This window comes from Bidens hawaiensis, unplaced genomic scaffold, assembly GCF_021521415.1.
Source record: "Bidens hawaiensis isolate Kalapana, Puna unplaced genomic scaffold, B.hawaiensis_p1.1 tig00016013_1, whole genome shotgun sequence".
Classification (NCBI taxonomy): domain Eukaryota; kingdom Viridiplantae; phylum Streptophyta; class Magnoliopsida; order Asterales; family Asteraceae; genus Bidens; species Bidens hawaiensis.
Window position 1 is genome coordinate 5,890 of NW_027492446.1, and position 18,689 is coordinate 24,578.

The following is an 18,689-nucleotide window of genomic DNA, read 5'->3' on the forward strand; positions in this document are numbered from 1 at the left end:
AAAGTTGGCGTCCACCACCACTAACAACCAATTATAACTTAAAAAAAATAAAATAAAAAATCTAGTTAACCCTAACTAACCCACAATGTGCTTGTTAAAGGGTGATCAGTTAGTATTTGATAGTATTATTATACGTTGATGTGGCGCTATAACTAGTATTTGATAGTCAAACCGCAACACAGTACCTTACACCATCACACCTTTATTATACTTTATTATGTTGTTAGTGGATATTATACATCACATGTCAGGAAAAGGATTTTGGTTCAATCTTGAAATCGATTATTGATTTCGTCATAATATTTCCGGATACCGAACTTCAATGGAAGAAGAGAAACAAAGTTTTGCTACAACTTTTTTCTTAATATATCTGTTACAAAGTTTCATTATTTTATAATGCATGCATGTTGATGTGTTGCCATATGTTTAGCTGCCAGGAGCTTGACGGCATTGTTTCATGGCTTAATAATCTTCATGCCGAGCTTAGCACAGGGCATAGGTTTACAAACACTGGAACGGGAATATATTTAACGTATAATAATACTAATAATGAGAATAATAATAGTAATAATAATAATAGCAGTAAAAATAATAAGAATAAGAATAACAATAACAACAATTATCAGGATTCGAGACAGCGGTTTGAAGATGAGGACAGTAAGCCGACAAGCGTGAAAACCGATTTAAGAGAAGACAAGATTGCCCTTGGTTTGAGTGGTTCCGGCCCGTTAAGCCTTGAAGATGTTAAAACCGCGTAAGCTTTTCTATAATGACATTATAAAGATTTATCATCTAAAAACAAGGTTCGCACGCAGTTTCAGTTTTCAGTTTTCATTTTCTATCTTACGAAGATTTGTGTTTTGCAGATATCGGGCTTGTGCGCTGAAATGGCACCCGGATCATCATAAAGGTTTTTTCAAGGTAACTTTTATATACAGGAGGGGTAAGCGTTAGATTGGCCTGTAAACAACTTTTTTTCAGTATTTATTAATTTATGAGTAATATGTGCATTAAATAAGTTTATAAAAGTTAAAATGATAATATGCAAAATTTTGCTGTTGTTAAACTGATTTATGAGGTTTTAATCACTTGAACACACTTTGGTGATTATTGACCAATCCAACCCATTTTCGTTTTAACAAGTATTAAAATGGGCATAACAAAACAAATACCAGTTTCATACTGCCCGTATGTTAACACAGGCCGGTAAAAGGCGAAAACCTTAACATACAGGCTGGTAACCGTTCATGTGGGTCATACGACAAGTGGTGTTCGTCAAACCACATGGTACGTATGGTGTGTTTGACTGACACAAAAATGAGTAATGTGATGACAGTCATATAGCATGTATGATCTTTTTCACAATCTACATGGCTCGATTGATGTGACAGAAACGTTCGTGTACATATTAGGAGTATCTTTAGCATCATATGTAAAACTAATATAGCGTTGTGCATGAACAGGCTATTGCAGAGGAGAAATTCAAGGTCTGTAGTGATGCATATCGATCTTTATGTGACAAATTGGAGCCAAAGTAAAAATTCAAGTCGATTCAGGGGAGTCATTCAATTTAGCTGATGTACTTTTTATTCGATTGAAGATCATAAAAAAATTAAAACTATATTTCTCGCACGACTAAGCCTAGACATCTTTTTCTTATATATAATGTTTAGATTGGAAATATAATTGTTATGTTGGAAGAAAATATTGCGGATATATTCACCAAACTATTGAAAAATAAAACATTCAACATTATGAGATTAGGTCTAGAAATGTTAGAACATAATCCATAGACGAACCCGTCTCGAAAAATCGACAAAAACGGAAAGCGAAGTTTTACCTTCCATGGTCGATCGAATCGGCCTCAGAATCTGGATCAAGCGACTATGCAAATGATTTGAAACGCCATCTTTAGACCTCACGCCGATCCAACCGACCACATTATCAATGCACAAGTGGTAGTATTTTGGTCAATAGCTTTTCAAGAATTAAAGTACAAAAGAGATGGATATTTAAAACTGAAAAGTTGACTCTATACTCATCCATACCTACTGGTTATTGAAGACTGAATCGTCAGTCCCTAGCTAGTGACAAATGTCTAATCCTAAATAGTTGTTTTAGCAACTAAAAATGAGTCCCCTTTGTATGGCGTTAACAAGGATTAACGATTAGTCTCCAATACATAAAAAATTCAACACTAAATTTATTCCCCGTTACCACTACCACATCATTTCAGTCCTCAAAACATTATTAAGTGATTGCAAAGGAAACAGTGATTTTCCAGTCCCATTTATATAGCTTTTGGTACTGAAAATCAATTCTCTAAACATTTTCTATATTGTCCTATGTCTACATTTATTTAGTGATTATAAATTAGTCTCGGATACAATGATTTTCCAGTCCCTAATATATAGCTTTAGGTACTGAAAAATCAATTCTCTAACCATGCTATATTGTACCTAATATGTTTTGTTCGATTGATTCTAATCAGATCAGTCTCATGTTTTAAAGACTGAGAATTAGCCTATAGTACCACTTGATTTTGGTCTTTAATATGCTTTTTTAAGGACTGAAAATTAATTTTAGATAGCATGTTAGTTTACTCCTGAAAATGTTTTTAAGAAACTTCTTATATCACATTTTTGTTCAACGTCTTAAACATTTATTTAGAGCCTGAAAGGTCAATCTCTAAAATCAATCCTTAATTCACTAGAATTTTAGAACCACAAAATAATCAAACTATAAAAGCATAACATATATACGTATTGAGAACCAATGAAGGGTATGTTAAAATACAATCTATAATATATATAAACGAAAACATAAAAATCATATGTGTCGCGATGTGGTCGCTCCTATTTTTTTGAAGTCACCCGATTTGTTTGATTTTTAAATTGAGGCTTCTCATGCATTTGACCCGAATTCACGGGTATGGGTCTTACCAAACCCATATATTTCTTAAATGGGTTATAACATCTCATTAAATTAACAATTATTCTCACCAAATTATTGATGCAAAAATCCTAAAAAATAGGATATACTAAAAATTATTATAAGATTTATTTTTAAAAAAGATATTATTTATAATTAAGAAACAATTTTATAGTAAAAAAATAAGTGGGTCTTGGGTCTCACCAAACCTAGAAAACTTTTAGTCCGGGTTATACATCTTAGTTATTTGTTAAACCCTTTTATCATCAAACTCTAAATATATTATAAATTTCCTTACAATAAACAAAAATTAAACTCAAAAAACGAGTAATGTAAAACAGCCCTCGTAATACAGGATAAACAAGTGTTCCTAAAGCTAAATAATTGGATTACATCTTTATGAGCCCCATTTTTATAAAGTTGTACGATCATGCAATTCTGAAATAGAAAGAGTATGGTTGTAAAAATCTAGACTAGGTTCCGATTAATCATAACTCTCTACCTTACCGATTAGTTGCAGATTAATAGTTATTTGGGCAAACTCGGACAAAATTGAAAAATTGAAAAATTGAAAATTTTATATATAAAAGTTGGTATATACTTACTACATATAAATTCCAATCCGATTAATCATTAGTCCCTCCTATCATCTGACTAGCGAGTTCTATAACACTGATGGAGAGGCAATATTGCTCGAGCTGATGAACAAAGAAAACATATTTTGACCGATAACCACCCTTGCTAGAGTTCTCTTTCAGAAGTTACAATCTCATTCGGCTTCATGTCTGCTTTTAAACCTTTTAGGTCTTATATCACCAGAAATATATTTAGAAAATATAATTTGATACTCACCATGAATGGTAATACCATCCACAACTGTCAACAAAAAATACAGTTTACCAGGTGTGAGCAAATAATCGTAATAACCAACTTAACTGAAAAACCAAAAAAATTATGGTGGTATTGGTTGGGTGTTGTTAAAGGTACCCCCTCTATATAATTTTTACTGAATGTACACCTCCAGAACTTATTAAATTAATTACTTTTAACTCTTAACATTATTTACATATATATTAGTCCCAACAACATTTGTTTTCACTTAATAGTCTTCACTACACATACCAAATTAAAGACTATTAAGCTATTATTATTAATTTATTTTTTTGTATTAATATTGCAAATATTTATAATATCTTTTTTTTTAAATTTTAATAAGAGAACCATTTGAAAATTGAAAACTTTGAGAACCATTTTGGACCACTAAAAACCATTTAAAAATATTTAAAAAAATTATAAAAAAATAAAGATTTTAAAAAAGTAAAAAAACCAAAATTCTTATATTTCATTCAAGTTTCATAAAAATAAAAAAATAAAAAATAAAAACAATTCGTATTATACACATATGTATAGTTTCATTTAATATCTAGTTACATAATGTACACATAGATATATTATCATTTACCTTAAATTGTGCATATGTGTATAAAAACATGTATGTATGTATATATATGTACATATTATACATATATGCATAATTTTGCTAAACCGAGGCGTATTTTTTATGAAACCGGGATGAATAATAAGAATTTTGGTTTTTTTACTTTTTTTTATATTTTTGCGTTTTTTAATTATTTTTTATTTCTGGATTTTTTGTCGTAAAAAATGATTCTCAAAGTTCTTAATTTCAAAATAGTTCTCACATGATCCAAATCATATATATATATACACACACACGTATATTTATATTGTTCTATACATATAACAATACATCGATACATATAATAATAAAGACTATTATTATTTTTATCAAGGATAATAATCACCAAAAAAATTAGAAAAATTAAAAAATATATATAGTTTTTAATTTAATATTTTTTAGAGAGACCACAAAATACAAAAGAAAAAGTGTTATATGATGTAACATAATACTTTTGATAATAGTGAATAAAAATAATTTTTTTTTATAAAATGGAGAGTTAATATCTTGTTAAGTTAAATAAATAATAGAGTATGGATTTGGTTAGTAAAGGATGGAAATAAGAGATGGTGATGAGCATTGGTCCATGGGCTTAAGGGTATATAAACCCCTTAAACCTTCCTAAAACCCTAAAACCTTCATTCTTATCATCTAGCCTCCCTACACACTAAAAAACACACACAAAAACTCCATAAAACCTAATGCTCATACCCGAATCCAAAGAAGAAAGATTTGTGTTAGATCTTTGATTATACAAGCAAGATACAAGTCTAGAGTCGCATATTGAAGCTAGCCGTAGCTCAAAGTGAACCTAAAAGGTATGTTTTAGCTTAAATATTACATTTTTAAGGTCTGTTTTCCCTAAGAGTTGGTACGAAGGCAAATCGGGCATCCTTATGCAATAAAAATGTGAACTTGATGTTAAAAACAGACTTGTTCAACTCGTTAAGTTAAGATCTAGCTAAAACGGGTTTGAAATAGATAAAGGTTTAAACTTTATTGCGAAACGAACTAGATCTTAATCGAGCGTAGAAACAGTAATGGTTAAAAGATGAAATAATAGTAAATATAATGATGGAAGATAATATATGTAATAATAGTAGCAACAACCCGCTACAGTAGAAATGTTCGAATGAAAAGGTGTTCGAATGAATGTATTTGAATGGAAAGCCTTCAAACAGAAAATGGAAAGCATGGAAACACGTGAACCAAGTCCTTAAAGGAACCTCTTATTTAGCATGATATTCGAATAAGAAAGTATTCGAATAAGGAAAGTAATAACTGGAAAGCATAAACGAATATAAGGTCCATTTGAATAGAATCTGCCATTCGAATAGAAAGTCCATTCGAATAGAATCCGCCGTTCGATTAGAAATGGTCATTCGATTATAACTGAGAATTCGATTAGATTAATCCAGACTTAGAATTTTCTAATGAATTTTTTAGTAAAGGACTGTTGTAACATCCCGAAATTTCAAGATAATATTAATTATATTACTTAATAATAGAGGGAAAGTGTACTCGGATTATCAGGAAATAAATAAAAGAATGGGAGTTGGTATGGGTCGGGCTAGTGTCGGGTAATGGACGTGGGTTATGGACTCGGATTAATAGAGATGGGTTAAATGAGAATGGGCCTTAGGTCCATGGGATCTCAGGGATATAAATACCCTAACACCCCAAAATATCTTCATTTTCCCCCACTCTCCTAAACACACACAAACACACACACCAAGCACACCCAAAACCGCCGCCGGCCGGGCCGAGAAAGAAGGAAGGATCGAGCGAGGTCCGGGTAAGAGAGAAAGATTAGTGGTGATACCAAGATAAACGAGATCCAAACAAGCTCAAAAGGTATGATTCTTGATCTTGGAAGTTTAAAGATCCAAGCTTTTTAGTGTTTAAACGACCGAAAATGGTCGGGAAGTGTAGTGGGTGGTATTGAACCTTAACAAGGGTGTTAAAATCGCCCGAAATGTTGATCAGAAACCGAAACAGCGGACATCTGGGCAACTTCGCCTTCATCTGGGCAACTTCGCCTTCAAGCGATGAACTTCGCCTGCAAGCTAAGTTCGCCTGATGAACTTCGCCTGCAAGCTAAGTTCGCCTGATGACAAGTTCGCCTGAGGTTTAAGTTCGCCTGATGATAAGTTCGCCTGAGGTTTAACTTCGCCTAAAGCTAAGTTCGCCTAAGGTTTAACTTCGCCTAAAGCTAAGTTCGCATGAGGTTTAACTTCGCCTAAAGTTAAGTTCGCCTAAGGTTAACTTCGCCTAGAGCTAAGTTCGCCCGAGGGTTAACTTCGCCTAAAGCCAAGTTTGATTAGAAAATAAATTATAAAGCGATAAGTTAAAGTAAGCTAATACTAGGCCACCAGATTAGATCAGACGAGTATTGATACGTGTAACTTGTACAGTCAGCCGAGCTCAGATAGAGAAGGGATTTACAGCTATCAGAAAAAGAAGCAGAATTCAGGTGAGTTTCTAGCCCCATTTATGTGTTACGTTTTCGGGGCTGTGTGCATACTCAATATGTTTGTTAATACACTTATCCTAAGAGATAAGTGTATGCCTTATATGGATAATGTGAAATATATGAATGATTGCTTGATGGTACGTGAACGATCTTCGGATATTGCACGTACTGTCAGGTTGCAGCGCTAAGAATAAGGTAAGTATGTTATGTATGTTTATGTGTATGAACATGATAGAGATAATAGAAGAAAGAAATGATAACGTATGGTTGTATGGTTACGAAGAGGGTACCGAGCCCTAGTAATACTCGAGGAATGTAGGGCGTAATGCTCTTTATAACGTAAGATATGAAAGTAAAATAATACTAAAGAAAGTAAGAAAGTATGAACGAAAGGATATAATTTTATGTGTATGCCGTGTATGGTATATGTGATCGATACGATTGATTGCTTGACGGTACGTGAACGATCTTCGGATATTGCACGTATCGTCAAGGGAAGTGACTAGCTCCTTACATGGATATTAAATAATAAAGTATAGTGTTCCTTTTATGGAAGGTATAGTGTTCCTTTTATGGAAGGTATAGTGTTCCTTTTATGGATAGTAAAGTGTTCCTTCTATGGATAGTATATATGGTAGGGTAATGGTAATGGTTCTCTTAATAGATATTACGTGACGATCCTCCTATGGATATTTATACAAGGTTAAGGTAGTAATATGTGTCTTCGGATACGGGAAGTAATATATGGGAATAGATTGTATGCTGCCTGATTAACTAGAACTCACTCAGCGTAGCTGACTTTTAGTATGCACGCAGGTGAGCCGATTACAGAGCTAGCAAGAGGATGACGCATGGCATGGATTGAACGGCTGGCATTTGAAGAAAGAAGTAAAGATGTTTTAAATATAAAGTTTTGTGTTATGGTATCAAAGAAAAGATTTAATGTTTTGTAACAAATGATTGATGTTTTATATTCCGCGAAAAGTTTTAATAAACTCTGATTTGAAGGACTGTGTTTTTGAGTAAATCCGACGCTAAAGTAGGGCTACCGGGTTCGGGGCCTTACAAGTTGGTATCAGAGCATAAGTTCGAGAGATTTAAGCATCCTACATGCTTAGACTCGAACAGAGAATGGGATTTAAGTAAGAAAGGAAAGAAGATGCCAGTTCAAGAATGCCATGTGTCGCTCAAGCAAGATCAGTAAAGGTAAAGTGTATGATTAAATGATATATGTTAATGAGAAAGAAAAGATACGTGAACGATAAGGATAGAAGTAATTGATTGTTTGATTTGACTAACTGATTAAGTAGAACCAGCACAAATAGACTCATAAAGGGAAGCGAATAGGACACGGAAAGCAACGTGATCAGCTAGTCACAGCTGGCCACTGTTATTACCTGTTAGCCTTGCTATCCTTGTACTAAATAGTTCCTTGAGTGATGATGTTTGTGTTGTCCCTTTAAGAATACTGATGGCTGGAGCTGGAGAAGTTGTGGGAACTGGGGGTCGCACTGGACGTCGTGGCAGGCCTCGTCTTGTCCGGCAACCCTCGGCAGAAGAAGCTTCCCACACCGAAGATGAAGGGAGCGCCGCAGGAGGAGACCAGAACAACAACGAAGAAGTTCAACTTAGCCCTGCAGTTCAAGCAGCCATTGTTCAAGCTGTAGTTGCTGCTGTGAAGAACCTGAATCCCGAAGGATCTGCTGGAAGCCGTGAACGAACTGTTGAAGGGGCAGGTGGTAATAATAGAAAGGATGACGAGAGGGAAAGGGGTGACTCGAGTGAGGTAAAGTCTGTGAAAGATGATGATAGGAAGAGGGGCCGAGGCGGTTGCAACTATAAGTCCTTCAAAGGTTGTGACCCGCCTAAGCTGACTGGTTTAGGAGATGCAATCGCTACTCTTCAGTGGATAACCGCCATGGATAAGGTTATCCGCATTAGCGAGTGCCGTCCTGACCAAGCTGTCGGTTATGCCACTCAATCTTTTGAAGATGAGGCTATGTATTGGTGGGAGAGTGTGGAGCAGAGGAAGACCCGTGAAGAGATCAAGGCGATGAGTTGGAATGACCTAAAGGACATGGTGATGAAGAGGTTCTGCGCTGATACAGAAGTTGAAAGAGTGGAGATGAAGTTTCTGAATTTGAAAGCGGGAGAGATGACACAACGGGAGTATACTACTGAATTCAACCGCATGTCTAGGTTGGTACCTGACATGGTGAACACCGAAGCTAAAAGGATCAAGTGTTACGTAAGGGGACTTCCACGGAATGTTCGCACTTTGGTTAAGTCCAGTAAGCCCGCAACATTTGACTCGGCCGTGGAATTGGCCGAGATGATTTATGAGGACCTTGCCAACTGTGAAGGGGAGAAGATGGAACCGAAGAAAAAGAACCCAACCCCAGAACCAGAGGAAGCCAATGAAGTGGATCCACGCAAAAAGAAGGCAAGGCAAGAGGGGTTCACTGCTTGTGAAAAATGTGGGAAGAGACACCTCGGAGAGTGCAGAAAGGGATTAGGTGTTTGCTACAGGTGTGGAAGAGCAGGACATTCCTCTTGGGAATGTGATGATTACCATAGGTGTCACAACTGTGGAGGACGTGGGCACCTAGCAAGGGATTGCAAGAAGCCAAAGGGAGGACATGAAGGAGAAAATAGTGCTTGAGGTTTAACAGATTCCTCCGTATGCTTAGAGAAGACATTCAAGAAGGCTAGATGCTAGCCATAAGTATTAAATCTATGTGTAACTTATTGATGACTCGATGCGTGTTGTTTTATGTTGAAATTTAGACTGGTGTTTATTAATTATGGTACGAATTGTCTGAATGCATGTTAGTCATGATGAATTGACGTGTTGTGATAGAGTGTCGACTTAGGCTTTAGCATTAATATGATATAAGACAAAGCCTCTTAAAGATCGAAACGAGACTTGGTACATTGAGGGCCTCATGGACAAGCTACCTTAAATAGCTAATACACGTGACCACCATTCGATAACTGCAAAGTCGGAAGTAAGAAGGGTAACTCAGAAAACGAAGGCGATTCAATAAAGCGTGTAAATATAAGAAGTTTTCCTTTTATAGGGAATAAGTTAGGTTTCGGGGACGAAACCTCCTTAAGGAGGGAAGACTTGTAACATCCCGAAATTTCAAGATAATATTAATTATATTACTTAATAATAGAGGGAAAGTTTACTCGGATTATCAGGAAATAAATAAAAGAATGGGAGTTGGTATGGGTCGGGCTAGTGTCGGGTAATGGACGTGGGTTATGGACTCGGATTAATAGAGATGGGTTAAATGAGAATGGGCCTTAGGTCCATGGGATCTCAGGGATATAAATACCCTAACACCCCAAAATATCTTCATTTTCCCCCACTCTCCTAAACACACACAAACACACACACCAAGCACACCCAAAACCGCCGCCGGCCGGGCCGAGAAAGAAGGAAGGATCGAGCGAGGTCCGGGTAATAGAGAAAGATTAGTGGTGATACCAAGATAAACGAGATCCAAACAAGCTCAAAAGGTATGATTCTTGATCTTGGAAGTTTAAAGATCCAAGCTTTTTAGTGTTTAAACGACCGAAAATGGTCGGGAAGTGTAGTGGGTGGTATTGAACCTTAACAAGGGTGTTAAAATCGCCCGAAATGTTGATCAGAAACCGAAACAGCGGACATCTGGGCAACTTCGCCTTCATCTGGGCAACTTCGCCTTCAAGCGATGAACTTCGCCTGCAAGCTAAGTTCGCCTGATGAACTTCGCCTGCAAGCTAAGTTCGCCTGATGACAAGTTCCCCTGAGGTTTAAGTTCACCTGATGATAAGTTCGCCTGAGGTTTAACTTCGCCTAAAGCTAAGTTCGCCTAAGGTTTAACTTCGCCTAAAGCTAAGTTCGCATGAGGTTTAACTTCGCCTAAAGTTAAGTTCGCCTAAGGTTAACTTCGCCTAGAGCTAAGTTCGCCCGAGGGTTAACTTCGCCTAAAGCCAAGTTTGATTAGAAAATAAATTATAAAGCGATAAGTTAAAGTAAGCTAATACTAGGCCACCAGATTAGATCAGACGAGTATTGATACGTGTAACTTGTACAGTCAGCCGAGCTCAGATAGAGAAGGGATTTACAGCTATCAGAAAAAGAAGCAGAATTCAGGTGAGTTTCTAGCCCCATTTATGTGTTACGTTTTCGGGGCTGTGTGCATACTCAATATGTTTGTTAATACACTTATCCTAAGAGATAAGTGTATGCCTTATATGGATAATGTGAAATATATGAATGATTGCTTGATGGTACGTGAACGATCTTCGGATATTGCACGTACTGTCAGGTTGCAGCGCTAAGAATAAGGTAAGTATGTTATGTATGTTTATGTGTATGAACATGATAGAGATAATAGAAGAAAGAAATGATAACGTATGGTTGTATGGTTACGAAGAGGGTACCGAGCCCTAGTAATACTCGAGGAATATAGGGCGTAATGCTCTTTATAACGTAAGATATGAAAGTAAAATAATACTAAAGAAAGTAAGAAAGTATGAACGAAAGGATATAATTTTATGTGTATGCCGTGTATGGTATATGTGATCGATACGATTGATTGCTTGACGGTACGTGAACGATCTTCGGATATTGCACGTATCGTCAAGGGAAGTGACTAGCTCCTTACATGGATATTAAATAATAAAGTATAGTGTTCCTTTTATGGAAGGTATAGTGTTCCTTTTATGGAAGGTATAGTGTTCCTTTTATGGAAGGTATAGTGTTCCTTTTATGGATAGTAAAGTGTTCCTTCTATGGATAGTATATATGGTAGGGTAATGGTAATGGTTCTCTTAATAGATATTACGTGACGATCCTCCTATGGATATTTATACAAGGTTAAGGTAGTAATATGTGTCTTCGGATACGGGAAGTAATATATGGGAATATATTGTATGTTGCCTGATTAACTAGAACTCACTCAGCGTAGCTGACTTTTAGTATGCACGCAGGTGAGCCGATTACAGAGCTAGCAAGAGGATGACGCATGGCATGGATTGAACGGCTGGCATCTGAAGAAAGAAGTAAAGATGTTTTAAATATAAAGTTTTGTGTTATGGTATCAAAGAAAAGATTTAATGTTTTGTAACAAATGATTGATGTTTTATATTCCGCGAAAAGTTTTAATAAACTCTGATTTGGAGGACTGTGTTTATGAGTAAATCCGACGCTAAAGTAGGGCTACCGGGTTCGGGGCCTTACAACTGTTAATGAAAATAAAATATCTTGGACCCTGCTAGGGGCTGCCTCTCCTAGACCCCGCTGCAAGGGGCACTTCCCCTGGACCGCCATTCCTTGAGGGTTTTAATAATCTAGAAGTATAATATGGATAGGGTTAGTAAATTGATACTTGTAATAATTATACAGTTAGCCATGCATAGCTAAATAGGGGCATTACTTTAACTCAGAAAGAAACAGGATAAATGTGAGTTTCTAGCCCCATTTCCTTGTTATGTTTCTGAGGCTGTGTGCATACTCAATGTGAATAAGTTAATACACTTGCCTTAAGTGGTAAGTGTATAATAATGTGAATGTGTATGAATGATAATTCTAGGAGAGAATGTATGTATGAATGTTTATGAAGGATACTTGTATAATAAGAGAAAAGGAAAGAGTATGTACTAACTTGAATATGTATTTACATATGACTGAAAGTACAATGGATGTATGGAAAGACATGTAAGATTGTATGGTTGTAAGGTTAACGGGTTGCAGACCCTAATAATATCTGCGAAGGTTAACGGGTTGCGGACCCTAATAATATTTGCGAAGGTTAAAGGATTGCAGACCCTAATAATATCTGCGAATGTTAACGGGTTGCAGACCCTAATAATATATGCGAAGGTTATAGGGCAAGATGTTCTTTAAAACGTATATATAGTTATATATGAAGAATGAAAGTATGAAATGAAGAATGAAAGTACGTACATATGTATGTATGTATGTATGTATGTATGGAGGTAAGGTAATCATATTAAGTACGTAATATTTATCTTCAGATATGTATATATGTAAGTATGTGAATGGATTGTATGTTGCATGATTAACTAGAACTCACTCAGCGTAACTGACTTTTAGTATGCACGCAGGTGAATTGGCTGAGGCAGCTGGCTTGAATGAAGACACATAACATTGGACTGAAGATACTGGCATCTTTAGAAGAACGTTGTGATGATTTATTATGATTTTTTATAAACTATGTTTAAAGACAAAAGTTGTTATTATACAAGATTTGAATGTTTATGTAATATATGGTTGAAGCTTTATATTCCGCGAAAAGTTTTTAATTAACTCTGATATTTAGAATGGTGTTTATAAGTAAATCCAACACCAAAGTAGGGCACTGGGACCGGGGCTTTACATATGAGAACATGTCAAATAAAATTCTTAAAAAACTGAAAGTTCGGGAAGTAAACAAATAAAATAAAAAAAGCTTTATAGTTTTTAATTTAATATTTTTAAGGAATACCAAAATAAAATGTTGGTGGGGAGTAACATGTCAAAAAAAATTCTTACGGGGAATGAAAGTTCAGGGGAGGGGGTATGACAAGTAGAACAAGGAGGTACGTTTAGCCTATCCCGTATTTATTGGTTATGACATGTGTATAACCTAATTAACTGTAGGTGTTGGAATTTTGTGAAAAAGAGTGTTTCACAAGTATATGAAAATATATTTTCCTATTTTGGACATCAATATTTGTATGTGATTATGGTTATATAAATATTAAAAACCACACCCAAAAAGAAAGATAAGATGAATGAGACATCGATGCTTAAAGTTGAATTTTTAAACATGTCAAAGTTGTCAAAACTTTAACATGACAAGTGGAATAAACACGTTCTTAGACTAATTTTCCATTTAGTATAGAATTTGGAAAAAAAATTGAAGAGTCAAAGTATTAAAGTAAAAAAATATATAACATTATATGACATCTAATGCCATTGATATAATGCTAAATATATATGTTTCCCTTGTATATTTAATATAATATTTAATTGTTTTTTGTTCGTTTTTCGTTAAGATTTGTATACTACTAACATTATTGTGTTTTGTAGGTTCCGTGAGTTGATCGTGGCCAAAAAAAGACGAAAAACGAGTCAAAATAGCCAAAATGAGAAGCCTGAACGCATCAGAAAATGAACCGGAAGAAGAACCGGTCGAACTGGCCAGTCAGACTGCCCCTATTAATGACGCCGCATCTCGCGACCGGGGGGCAGGCATGGTCACGGGGCGCATCCACCATCAGATTTCAGAAAGTTTCTCGTTTTTGATCATTTTTGTGCCCAGTTCACTATAAATACACGCTTAACCATAACCTGAAAAAACACCCTATGAACGAGAGCTGAATTTTGGAGTTTCTTGGAGTCTAGGCTTGCAATATTTGGCGGTTTTGAAGGCAAGTAATCACCCGGTGAAGCACTACTTGATCAAGAACGAAGACTATGGGTTTTATCGCCTTTAACCTTTCGTTTCTACTGTTTTTCACCATGATTTCTTTTATCATTGTTTTGTTTGATTTTAAGATGCTAGGCTAAACATTATAGACTTCCTAGGCTTATGAACCATCGTTGTTGTTTTGATTTTAGTTGGATTGTTTGTTTTCGTTATGGTTTTATGATTCAGTAAACTATTTGATTTTACTTGATTGATGCGTATGTGCACTTGGTTCTGGTTGTTCTAGTTTTATTATTCCACATAATCCTTGGTAATTGTTTCATATGATAGGATTCTGTTAGGTCATTTATTGTGTGTTCTTTACTAGTTTATGATTGAATTCGAATAAGATCATAGGAATAACATTATTAGTCAAATGAATAAAAGTGTGCTGCTAACCTAGAAAGCTGTAAGGTGATAGGTTAATGTAAGATCTTTGTTGATTAAGATCGCTAAATTTAGTTTTCCTAAGGAGTCCGTCTAGGTTTGATTATTAATATTGTCTAGCGAGTCAATTGAGTTTATTAAATTATCTTTGATTTCCGTGTTGCAAGGTAAGATTTCACTATAAAGGTACTCTTTCATAAATTAATTAGATAACCATAAGGGAGTTTAATTTATAAACTGGTGTGTCATAAAACTTATTAAAACCCATAGGTGTCTTCTTGAGAAGGGTCAGGGTCCTGTTCGGGTTTTCTTTTAAGTGTCTATTTTACGATCCCAGTTGCATAACTATTATTTTCCAACAATTTGATAACTGAAACTTTGGGGATTCTAACCAAGGTGGTTTTTCATTCTCATCTGAATCAGTCAAACTTGCTTGTCTTGTGTTTCATTAATTGTCTTTTATTAATTAGTTTTAATATTAGTTTTAGTAAAAGCCCCATTTTAAGAATAAACAAATAGTTGTGTCTGTAGTTGAGTCTAATTTAGCTAGTTTATGCAATTAAAAAAGTCTCATGAGTTCGATATCTGGACTTACTTAGCTGTACTAGAGTCGACCGGTTCACTTGCCGGTTAGTAGTTTTAGTTAAGTTTAGGAGTCTAGAATTTATTACTTAGTGTCTAGATTAGCATATTTTTATATAACTACTTTTAGCACATCAACCATTTATATTCATTTTAATGTCAATGACTCTTAGGTTGTCTCGTGTTTTGTAACTCTTCTCTCCCCTCCTTATATAGACCAAGGTGAGCCTTTGTTGATGTAACACTCCAACCCAGATAGGATGGTAAGTTACAATAAAAGTGGTTTCAGAATAAAAGACATAACTTTATTTATGTTACAATCAAAGGTCCAGTACATTAGATAAAGTAAGTTAGGGTTAAAATACAAACTAGCATGACCCGTATATGGAAAAGTAATGGAATGAGTTGAATGGCCATTATGGAATTATATGTTCAAACAATAATGATTTACTGAAACGTTATGTAGATTGAACTCATGGTAAATGATAAAACACAAAGTAACATTATTAAAAAAAATCGTATCATACGAATGTACTGGTCAGCAAAACATAAAACGTGACAGCACACAAGTAGCTACTTGTGCATATTTATCACACGAGATGGCAAGTTGGCGTACCCGCTGCTATCCACCTCCTTAGTATTAATCCTATGATAGATCCATACACCTCATTATAGCTATATTTACCATATATTAAGAGATGACATAAACATATCTTACTGTCAAGGGTGGTGCACATCTTGTTGATGCCGCAACAACATACTAGTTGGACACTACACGAGAAGTGAAACTCAGAATGTTAGAGTACAAATGATAATTTCATGCAATAATTAGAACACATATAGGAACTTGCGATATTTAGTGCTACTAACATAATCTATCACATGGATGATATAGGTCCCGATATGGATCGAATACATGATTCGATTTAACATTTTCACCGCAAACATGCGGAAAGGTATTTACGGTGCTAATTGACAAGCGCAAACGACCGAGTACAAAGATGAGAAATAAATAATAACGCATTTAAGCTCTATTAAAGATTTTGACAGAGTTTGTTAGAATTGGTCACTCGGAAAATGCTTTCGCTTCTTATTCACAAGAAATGAATATATATATATTCTCACTCTCTCATTCGCTCTAACTGTTGCACATACGTTCCACCTAATAACATTCTAAGCGAATGGCATGTCAAACTAATTTCCGAAACTACTTAAGCATATGAGTGATCTGTGAGAATATGGACTAGTATAACACACATTCTAACATAAACACATATTCTAGGTAACATATGAGACGTAATACAAAGACTAAAATATGAGTTGGTTCTACTCCTAGTAGTTGTCACACGAAAGTGTAGTAACATATGCTAAATTCAATGTGATGGTTAAAATAGGAATTCAATAGAAAGTCAACAGAATTGATATTCTAAAGACATGAGGAATTCTCATGTATATGAATCTAATGGTTTAATCTAATAGAATATAGAAGAAACAAGGAGTGAGTAAGGATACACACCTTTTAATGATTCAAAATGATGTTAACTTGTTCACAAGCATTCTAATTATTTATAGATGAGTTATATACTTTCTAACAGAATGTAAGGCCCCGAGCCCGGGTATCCTATATTGTCGTTGGATTTACTCATAAACACAGTTCTAAATATCAGAGTGAATTAAAACTATTCGCGGAATCTAAAAACATCAGCCATTCATTACAAGACGTTCGAATCTTGTCTTAAACATAATATAAAACATCATAACATTTCTTCTCGAGATGCCAGCCTCTTCAGTCCAGTGCCATGTGTCTCCCTCAAGCTAGCTGCTTTAACCTATTTTCCGGCGTGCATACTAAAAGTCAGCTACGCTGAGTGAGTTCTAGTTAATCAGACAACATACATTACATTCACATACTTACTTACACGCATCCGTAGACACATATTACATACTTAACCTACTTCTTTCATTAATACATACATACATTCATACTTCTATACTTTCATACTTGCATTCTTTCATACTTTCATATTTTAATTCTTTCATACTTTCAAACTTTCTTGTTTTAGCTTACTTATACATGCATAACTATCTCTATGTTTTAAAGAGCCTTCGCCCCATAACATTCGCATATATTATTAGCGTCTACAACCATTTAACCTTCACATATATTATTAAGGTCTGCAACCTTTCACCTTCACAGATATTTTTAGGGTCTGTAACTCTTTAACCTTCGCAAATATTTTTATGGTTTGCAACCCTTTAACCTTCGCATATATTATTAGGGTCTGCAATCCTTTAACCTTCGTAGATATAATTAGCGTCTGCAACCCTTTAATCATACGACCATACAACCATAGATACCTTTCCATTATATACACACACACACACACACACATATATATATATACATACATACATACTCCTAACCTTTTTTCTATTTGTTCAACATTTCTATATCATTCATAAAACATTTATATAGCATACACTTACCACTTAGGTAAGTGTATTAACTAATCGCACAAAGCCCCAAAAACATAAATAGAGAAAGGGGATAGAAACTCACCTGGGTACTGTTTCTTTCGGAATTGATTGTAACACCTCTCTTCAGCTGAGCACGGTAAACTGTTTAATATATATAGGTGTTAATTAACTACTCTTTATATAAGTCTTATCATTCAGGTCATAAAGCTTATCTGAATTAAGGCCAACTGAATCGAGTCGAATAGACCAAATGAACCGAATCGAAAATCTTAAAGGAATCGAATAGAATATTACATCGAATCGAATTGAATATCCCAAACGAATCAAATCGAGTATTCCAATGAATCGAATTGCATTATTATAAATGCGATTCAAACCGGGTTTTCTTATTTTTTTGATATAAACGTTTTCTTTCAACCCCTTATGATCTATTTTACTGATATAACGAGTTCCGGGCCTTAACAACCTTACACACTTGTTCCATACATGGTCTGAACGCCATCTATTCATCCCAAACAAATCGAACAACTCATTTTACACCAAGTTTATGTCTTTCTTAGACGCTAAGGTCTGATTTACTATCCTACCAAGTTACATGGTAAACCGACTTCATTTACCAATCCTTTTCTCGAATCAAACCTTACCCGATTAACCCGAACCGAGCCAACTAGCCCAATTACTAACAAGTTCATTACTTTATGACCCGATCTATTATCATACCAAGTTTCATGCAATGTCGTACACAAAAAGGAAGCCTTTCTAACAAAAATGTACCTTTGAGGTTTATGTTCGAAATCACTAGAATAACCCAAAACCATATCAAACGAACTCCGATTTAGGTGATTCAAGCGGCCAGGGAACTGTCTTGCCACGATCTACAAACGCATTAGCTCTT

The 18,689-nt window shown here is 35.1% G+C and overlaps 1 long non-coding RNA gene across 1 annotated transcript; it reads left to right on the forward strand.

Annotated features, from left to right (window-relative positions):
- Positions 1–438: 438 nt before the first annotated feature.
- LOC143550339 (uncharacterized) lies at positions 439–1,996 on the forward strand. The gene is made up of 3 exons (XR_013138309.1): positions 439–754; positions 867–921; positions 1,464–1,996. It is a non-coding gene; the product is annotated as an uncharacterized LOC143550339 (long non-coding RNA).
- Positions 1,997–18,689: the final 16,693 nt, after the last annotated feature.